This window comes from Punica granatum, chromosome 4 (assembly GCF_007655135.1).
Source record: "Punica granatum isolate Tunisia-2019 chromosome 4, ASM765513v2, whole genome shotgun sequence".
Classification (NCBI taxonomy): Eukaryota; Viridiplantae; Streptophyta; class Magnoliopsida; order Myrtales; family Lythraceae; genus Punica; species Punica granatum.
This window is the reverse complement of record NC_045130.1, coordinates 32825162-32834491: the sequence shown is the minus strand read 5'-3', so window position 1 is coordinate 32834491 and position 9330 is coordinate 32825162. Positions and strand designations below refer to the sequence as shown.

General features: G+C 38.5%; 1 long non-coding RNA gene across 5 annotated transcripts; it reads left to right on the top strand.

The window, feature by feature from the left end:
- The first annotated feature begins 880 nt into the window (after positions 1 to 880).
- On the top strand, positions 881 to 9023 carry LOC116205001. Of its 5 annotated transcripts, none has more exons than XR_004156436.1 (3): positions 881 to 1013; positions 1651 to 1898; positions 7221 to 9023. It is a non-coding gene; the product is annotated as an uncharacterized LOC116205001 (long non-coding RNA). The 5 variants fall into 5 exon arrangements; XR_004156437.1 differs by having other exon boundaries at positions 896 to 1013; positions 1482 to 1898; XR_004156438.1 differs by lacking the exon at positions 881 to 1013 and having other exon boundaries at positions 1020 to 1898; positions 7221 to 7562; positions 7760 to 9023.
- Positions 9024 to 9330: the final 307 nt, after the last annotated feature.

Genomic DNA, 9330 nt, shown 5'->3' with positions numbered 1-9330 from the left:
GCTCTCATCGGCAGATAATAAGTTAAGGGTACCCGTGATCTCACCAATTATCAAAGAAAACACCATGATCTTCTATTAAAAAAAAAAAGAAGAAAGGAAAACAGATCCTCGTGTGAATGAAAATTGTCGCATGAAAACGATTCGCACTGTCCAAACAAAGAGAAGTAATTGGGTATATCTGAAATGAAACTTGAGTTTTACCGCATAATATTTTTGAGGCTTTGACTTGGAGAGATAAGCCCATCCCATATAGAACCAATAGAACTTTTAACAGAAATATATAGAAGAATAACATTTCCCTTACGGAAATTTTGGAATTGCATAGTTCCAAATGCCTCCATTAAACCAAAGGAAAGATAATTGAGGGAAAACCGAAAGGAAATAAAGAATGAAAAAGAATCAATTTCTATGATCAAATCAATTTGAATATATATATATATACCACGATTGAATGAGATTTTCTCAAAAAGCAATTCATTTCTCTTTATATATTATAGATGAGCATCCATCTCGATTAATTCACCTCTTTGGATGTGTTAAAGGTAGAATATTCACGCTCGCCCCAAGGGAATTCATAGGGATAAATTAATGATGTCTAGTCCCAAGGGAATTGTAACCTTACTGAATTCTATAATACATTTAGCTAGTTAAAATGAACGTATGATGCACGCAAATAATTTATTACGAAAATTCAGATAATTTAATTGCAAATTATGTAAAAAGATAAGTTACTTACGTTAACTAATTTACTTAAAAAATAAAAGTATTTTACTTGAATGTATTGTAGACTAACCTCACAAAAGGACAACCTTTAGGGTCCAACACGAGCCCAAAAGGCCCATAAGAAATTCTTTTACTTCCCAATATTGTGCATTGAGCCCGGCCCAGTAGAAGGCCCACCGAATATGTCCTCTTCATTCTCGTCGGTTACTCAGTAACCCCCTCCGCCGCGCCGGTGGCACGACCAAAGCTCCGGACTCGAAGCTGACGCCTCCCTCCGCCGCCGTCAAACGGTCAGCCATTCTCTCTCTCTCTCTCTCTGTTCTCCCCTCTCTCTGCGATTTATCGTGTTTTGCTCATCTTCGTCTGTACTTAGTTAATGGATTCTTTTCGAATCTCCGGTTTCCGAGGTTTTAGGAGAGTTCTGCTTCCTTTTCTCATTCCATTTTTGATGATCTAAGCTTTTTTTTTTTTTCCTTCAAGTGATTGCTGAAATTTTTCGCTTGATATGGATTTTCTGCACCTTGGTGTAGTAGAAGTAATTTTGTCAGAGCTGTGAAGCAGTAGACCTGGATCTTGGGGAAGAAGATGAAAGATGATTAAATAGCTTAAGAATGATATAGTGGGCATGAGAAAAGTAAGATCTTGAGCTAAACACGAACGGATTGCATTAGCAGTTGATCGGAATCGCGCTGTTTGTTTGATCTGCTCTTACTATTCTTGGTCATTTGAGCTTTGTTTTGTTGATTTCTTCTTTCAAGGTTGCAATGCGAGGCCTTAGGTATTCCTCTTAGGCTTTGTGATTCAGCTGGCTAACCCTTTCCCGAAAGTTGAAGTGGCTTCTGTTTCGTTTGAGTTCTGTTATCACGCCATTTGATATGAATAATGATAAGCTTGGTGGAACTTTTATTATTGGCATGGGAATGGAAGGGAAAGATGCGACCAAACAGCTTACGGGGAAGGGGTTTGATCATTAAGGATGCCGCAGATCCATCGGCCTCAGATGGACGAGAAGAGATGTTCGTACATATTCGGAAATGGTGATTGAGGGGTAGTCAATGGGCTGGCTACTGAAAGAAAAGGTGAAGGCCATGCAATGGGGAGTGCTTGAAGCTGAAACCAGACTTGGGCCAGCTGAGCTGAGCCTTTTGCCACCTCTGCATTGTAGATTAATCATGGTCAGTTCCTTTACAAGATTCTATTTATTTGCAAGACTATTGGCTGTTCATTGTGGTTTGGTGTGATTCCATTTCCTGATGACCTATCCGCTGTGCAACTATGGACCGAAGGAGAGCTTGTACTTTCACTTTTGGTGCATTGCTGAAATCTCTTGTCTTGTGCCAGATTGGTGGAACAGAATATGCATCCTAGGAAATAAAAAGAGATAATGCCTTAGAGAAATGACATAATCAAGATTTCTCAAGTTCTTCAGTCATTAATTTAGATAATGGTCTTTCTCAAAACTTGACGTTATTTGTCTACTTTCTAAATAAGTCTTCTGTTTATAGCTTGTGTCCATCTCCATTTTGTCTATGATTGCTCCTCGACTAAATCTTTATCCTTCTTTCATTCACTGGAAATCAATTTTAATTAGTTTCTTCCCTTCATTTGGTTGTGAAGTATTACATGCCACGTGATTGCTTCAATTCACTCAAGCTTTCGAGAACACTTGCTTTTGTTGACAAAGTGAAGAGAGAGAGAGAGAGAGAGAGAGAGAGAGAGAGAGAGAGAGCACGTTTGCTGTTCTAGCAAGTGAATGTTCCCTCTCTTCCATTATTGCTTTCTTCATTGAACCCATCTCTCTTGTCAGATAAATTGAATTGAGGTGATTATATGCTAACATGGTCAGAAGAATTCCAGAAAAGAGGATGTGGTCTGCTGGCTAAACATTGTTATAGTTTTTTCTTTTTTTTAAAAAAAAAAATACTAAAACAAGTCACCTCACCAAGGCTACGCGTGCAAGGGGACTCGAATTCATGACCTCGTGGACTACCCACAAAGCGAGCACATTCAATCCACATGCCCTAACACTCGGGGCTGTAATTTTTATTATTATTATTCTTTTTTTTTTTTGGAATTTGTAGTTGCAGTTGAAAGAACTGTCGTATTTGCAAGCCTTAACATTGCAGTGACTGTAGCACTTTGGCTTTACAAGAAAAAACATGTGAATGGTTTTATGAGTACCTGGTATATAATTTTGTGATCATGTGATACTTTGATTTATGAGTACGTGCCATAAAAAAAGTTCATATGATACTTTGATTTATAGAGGCAGTCATATACTGGTAATTTGGATGAAGTTGTGCAGTTTACTGAAAAGTAAAGGTTTTCATTCCTTAGGTTGAACTGACGAGCCTATGATCTGACATTAGTGTCTACAAGTGCTTTTTCCTTCTCTCTATGCTCTAAATGTATTTCAAAAATGGATGTTCACTTTGTGTAAACTGCTAATTATTATATTGATGCAATCAATGTATGATCTGTCCATTGGTCCTATGATATCTTCAGTTTTTCATTAAAGATTCTTGGATTAAATAGACATTGATTTAGGGGAATGTATATTGATGTTCTTAACACAGTCTACTTTATTGCAGTGTATAATTGGAAAATTTCTCAGATTTGCTAACAATAATTGCCACTGAATGCTTGCTAATTGTTGTTTTTGGCCGGTCAGTTATAATCAAGAACTTAACTTGACTAACTGGATCTTCCAAAAGTATTTTTTGCTTTCTTTATTGGTTAGGATCTGATGGAGTTATATATATAAGTTTTAGAGCCTTTTTTTTAAATTATAAATATGCCTCTATCAGTGGGACTGCTAAAATTATGCATTTAGTGAAGCACTGTTTATTGGGAAGTTTGGGTTGTGACTGCCCCCCAGCTTATTTATTGCTGCTTATGCTGTTAGTTGTCTTTATTATAGAAATATGATCTGCCAAGAGAGTTCAATGAAACTTAAAGTACATCATAGGGTATTGAAGTTTCTATGAGGGTTGGTATCTCACGATAGAGATTATAATCTTGACAGATCTGCAAATTTGAAGACGGTCCATCAGATTTTGGCGAGCAATAAATCACCTGGTTGATTGTTAAGATAATTGAATTTATGAGTAAGGAATTTGTTGGTATCAATATCTTCGGGGGACTTCTGACCCCAAAAGATATTGCATTTTCCTGATGCTGTATGATTGTGTGCATTGTGGTATTATTTTAGCCGGTGCTACTTAGTCTATGTCAATTCTTTTGGAATATCTTCATGCTTTGGTTGTCTAACTCAAAGCGGCTGGAAGATTTTATTTTTTCTCCGTTTGCTAGGCAAATGAAACAAGGGGATGTGTTACATCTGCAAATTTCATTTTCCCCTTATTCTGCTTAGAGAAGCACTCTATTTCTTCCAGCATGTCCGTGGTATTTTATTAGTATTTTACAGCTTCTAGGAATTTATGGTCCAAGGACAGGTATGACTTGAATGATCAGGGCAAGGTAAGATCATAATACGTACATTATGGCTCAGAAGAGTATATAATTTGAACTTATCTGATAATACATTATCTAATTAGTTTAGCATATTCCTTCACAAGATCTTATAGGCATTTTGTCTCTCCAATGCTGTTCCCCACTTTTATCCTTTTTCTCTCTGCATGTTGATTTTATTCATGATTGCGCGAACTAAATCCTTTCATATTTATATGGTGATGATGAATTCCTAATTGAATGATTGCAGTTCTAGGCCTTTTTTTCGCCTAGATTGTAATGTCGTCTACTGCCGCGTTTAGCCTGGGAAGAGTGTTTGTGTTTGTCGACCTAACCCGTGTCCACGTGTTGCTTGTGTAGTGCCACATTACTGGTTTGTGATCATCCATAGGTAGACGGAAATACCAAGGTAATGCTTAGAGTTACTTTTGAGAAACGGAAAATGGTCTATTACAAAAATCCTTTTTGGGCTTGTGAAAAATAAATGGTTTTAATGGTAAAGGCGGGATTTTAAAAATTGATTCTTCTTTGTGTGCATTTATGGTTTTTTCCTGGTACAGATTATAAAAGAGTATCTACTTCAATGCTGTTTTGCATGGCGCGTTTCCACTCAACTTTTTCCCATTTGTGCCCCTTCTGTTTTCCCTCTTCAGTAAAATATTAATTGTTATTTGTCTTTTGCCTTATTATTTTTAACCTATCTCCCACTTTAGAAATTATAAAAGCTGTAGAAACGGGTTCCTCATTGCAGATTTCTTTTCCATTCTCTCCATATACAAAATTTCTCTTGAAAGCAAGCTTTTGAGGTTCTAATTCCGCTTTCAGCCATGAACTTCCTCTTGGCTCCTAGTAAAGGAAACGATGGTAAGTCCTGCAGTCGCGCTTTGTGCAGTTACTACAAAAAAAATTTCAGGGACCAATCTGCTCTTGGAGCCCATGTTAGGGTTAATCGTGGCGATAAACTCAAGTCAGCAAATAGCAGGAGAGCTCTCTCCCTTTCCGGTAGTTCCTCTAATGCTCGTTCTACTGTCCTTGCACTCCCGTGCAACCCAATTGGACGTTCAGCAACAGCAAGAATCACTGGTCGAACTTTCTTCATGAAGGGATCATCCTCTTCAGATTTCTCTGAAAGTGCCCCCTAAAGTTCAAGCAGCATACCTGAGAATCGTCAAGAACCTACTGAAAAAATGTCGTTCATGTTCCAAAACCTTTCATATGGTAGCAGCAGTGGCAGCATTTGCCATGCTAGTCAGTTCTCCTCAACCTCTTTTGCTGCTTCACCCAATAACTCAGTGGCTGTAGGGGGTTATTTTTGTGGAGATAGCTCTTCCCTTCCCCTCTTTATATGTTAACTCCTTGCTTCCCAGTCATGGGGTGCCATCATTCAGATCTATTGATTCTGCAAACCCTTTTGCTTACAATCATGGTGACCTGCCTCAGCTTGCCCCTGCAGTGACTGAGCCCTGTCCTGGTCTTATCCCAGTTCTCCTATACATGTTGAAGGAATTTATCCTTATGGAGTCTCCACCTTTAGGTCTTCATCAAAGTCTTGGCCCTTATCAATTTGGAGTGCGCCCTTTGTCTCCACCTTCAGGTCTTAATCAAAGTCTTGCCCCTCATCAACATGAAGTTGGGCTGCACCCTATGAAATGCACTGTACATGGAAACTGCAACCATGGGAATTACTCCCTCAGGGCCTCAATGCTGAAGACATCTGAAATGAAGGGTTCCTTGGAGAATCCGATAGCCTGCGGCTCAAACAGTCCACCTAAGCCTGGTGGCTCCTTACCTGCACCAGAATTGGACTTGGTCCTTGGTGTGCCGGGGGTTTCTTCTGCTTCTGGCAAGGAGGAAGACCTAACAGATCTTGATTTGTTGTTGCACCTCTAGTACTGTAGCTTTCCGTTTCTTGAATAAGAGCTTTGATAGCTCAAGAATAACTTTATGGATATGTTGTCGTTGCACCTGTAGTAATACTTGTTTAGTTGTGATCTTTAGACTCATTTGAGGATATATTGATAATGTTAAAAGCATAAAATTTCTAGTGTTTTCCTCTGTTTCTAGGGAAAACATCTATAATTGACTAGAGCTCATATCTAGCATGCAATTGATTCATCAATGAATGGAGTAATCATGTTTCTGGAAGAGACTCTGGGTTCAAGGATTCATTTCCAATGTTCATTTTGTTCTTATCTGGAAAATTGAGAGTGAATTACATTGCTGCTTCTGTTACCAGTTAAAAGAGTAAATAACAGTCTTGATTCTATAAATTTTCAATACTCCGGTAATGAAAGGTAGCTGTAGATGTCACTGAAAGTTTTGTCACGATCTTTGCTGGTTCAGAGTTCATTTCCATTGAAGCTCGATTGCATATCCACTGTACTATTTGGCAGATATTTCTGTATATATATATATATATATATCATGTGAAGAGCTGCTGGTTAATAAGAGTGGCAGGTTATTAGTACTTTTCTCCATTCATGTTCCTTTTCTTATCCACTTGTAATTCTTTTTGGATGTTCACATACAGTCGTCCCCTCTAAAGATGTATCATTGTTAGTAGAGTCATTTTAAACTATCTTGCGATCCACAATCATGATCCCACGATAGCCTTGATTTTTTCTGACCCTCGTCTAGCAGTGAAAATTTTGTGCAGAGTTTAAAGCTATGGAACTTTATGGTTGGCTTCATTGCTTGATCACATGTTGCATGATATTTGGGGGCTTCTTTGACCATATTTTCTTGATAACACAGGACTGTACTTCCGTTACGTATGCTAGTGCTTCTGTAGTGTGCATAAATTTTTTCTGCTTCTTTACAATTATATGGTTAAAGTGGTAGTTGTAGATTGGCTTACTAGGTGAAGTGACTTTGCTTTTTCTAGTGTTATGACATATAATGTTGAAATTTGCATGTTTTTGTGTGACACCAATTAATCGTAAAACTAATGCCCTTTGCTCTCATGCTGGGTGAGCATATTGACTAAATTGTATGCAGTGATCATAGAAGTAGATCTGCGCTTGCAGGTCAAGGTTCCGCTCCCTCTACATGAGCCTTTGGTGTCGGAAGTTTCTGCTGGAGCCGGGGAAGTCCCACTGACCATGTAAATGCAAAGTGGCAATAGCAACAAGAAAGCCTCTTTGTATTTCAGCCATTTCTTGAGATCGTCTCTCGGATCCTGCATTATCTACAGTAGTGACTGGTGCGATATATCAATCCCAGGTTATATCCTTATTTTTTATTCTTTAGTGAGAAGTTATTACATAGTGATATTGAGTTTTCAGCACTTGCAGAATTGAACTGATGACACGTTTCCCCTGCTTCAAACAATTAGGATAAGTAAGATGAGGGTGCAGTAAATTCTTGAGGTCTGAAATCCATCCGTGCTGATCTTAGTAGATATGCAGAAATAAAATAGAGAAGCTTGATACATCTTACTACTTTGTGCAAGAATGATACTAATACTCGGATATGCATGACAAACTTCTTTGCTGGTGCTGTTTGAAAACTTCAATTGCTACGTTTTTGGTATGTGGTTCACATCCTAAGACGTTGATTCACACAGGATTTCAAGTATTGCCACGTCATATGTAGGACCTGACAACTTGGTCATTCATCGTCCTTGAGTCAAATTTCGGCAGAGCAGTCTTTACTCATCTGAGATTTGGGAAGTCCAGTGTTCTATGGCTATTACCTCAATGGAGAAAATGTTGAGGAATCGGGATCCGATAGTGCCTCTTTATGTATGTGTGTGTGTGTGTGTGTGTGTAAGAATCTATCGTTCTTTTACTACAAAAGGATGAGAGATGGAAGATCCTCTCTTCTGAAAGAGGAGTGCATATAGAAAAGCTTACAGAATAAACAACTTTAGGATCCGGTTCCTCTGCAGTTCCGCACGGAACTGAGATGGGTTTGGTTCAGATCAATAGTAGGCATTACTCCTGCTGTTGATCCTATGGCCTGAGAAGATTTCGAAATAGAACACGTTTATTAGAGAGAGTTAGAAATGTTCTGTTCAGACCATTCGTGAATCAGGCTAGTTTGGACTGTAGGCCGGACATTCTGTGATCCTGTATAAGCCAATCAGGATTCATATCGTAACATTCTCCGGTTCTCCAAATATACCATGACAGGTTGAAAAAAAAAATGTCTATGAGACTATGACATTCCCAAATTAAATGTATCGGAATTGGTGTTTTGAAGGAGAGTTGGTTATTGCAGTTGAACAAGACCAAGCAGAGCTTATAAGGTAAGTAATGCATGCAATCAAAGGATTGGTTTGGTGACAACTTCATATTATTCTAATGAATTGTCTTTGACTTGTTTGACACCTCAGATCTTTACTCTTCGTCCTGCACTATCTGTGTCTTGTTGCGGGCAAGCTGTTGTTTTCGATGATTGAGTCGTTTTTTTCTATTGAAGGAGGTAAGAAGATGGTTCAAGTCTAGATTGTTCGGGATATGGAAGGTGCCCTACAATACGGAATCTCGTAGTCCATTGCTATCTAAGTGGGAAAGGGCCTCTTGCAGCCTGAACGTATTCCGCACCTTGTTGCAGAAGGCTGAGAGATAGCAGAAGAAATGATGCCTATATAGCCTCGATGGCCTAGAGATCTGCATTGAAATGTTCTCGACTAATGTGTGCGGGAAGCCTCGATGCTTTGCAATAAATTCATAGCGGAGAGATTCCAAAAAGATGGCGATGTCATGTTTAATCAGAAGAAATGTACATGCTTAAGAGCAGAATTCTTATGCAAAGTCAGAACGGTATTTTACATTGTGGCTTCATTCCATTTTTCCATTTCATCTCAATCGTGTTACATTATTTCATAGCAGATATTTCATTATATCGTATAGTATGCTGTTGAATCGACAGTCCGCGATTACCATGCTTCTGAAATATTCAATTCCAGTCTTGAGGCATGGCTCTTACAAACAATGACTTCCCATTGCACCAAACCGTCCCTCTCTATCTTTGTATTCGTTGCTTTCATGTATTTATTTTCATCAGCTAATTGACGTTTCATCCTTCATTAGGTTAAACGACAACATTACATTAAAATGTCGATCCTCAACTTCTCTTTTTATCGAGAAATTGTTGCATGAACTAAAAACTCAAGTTCTAAAAGCAACGACT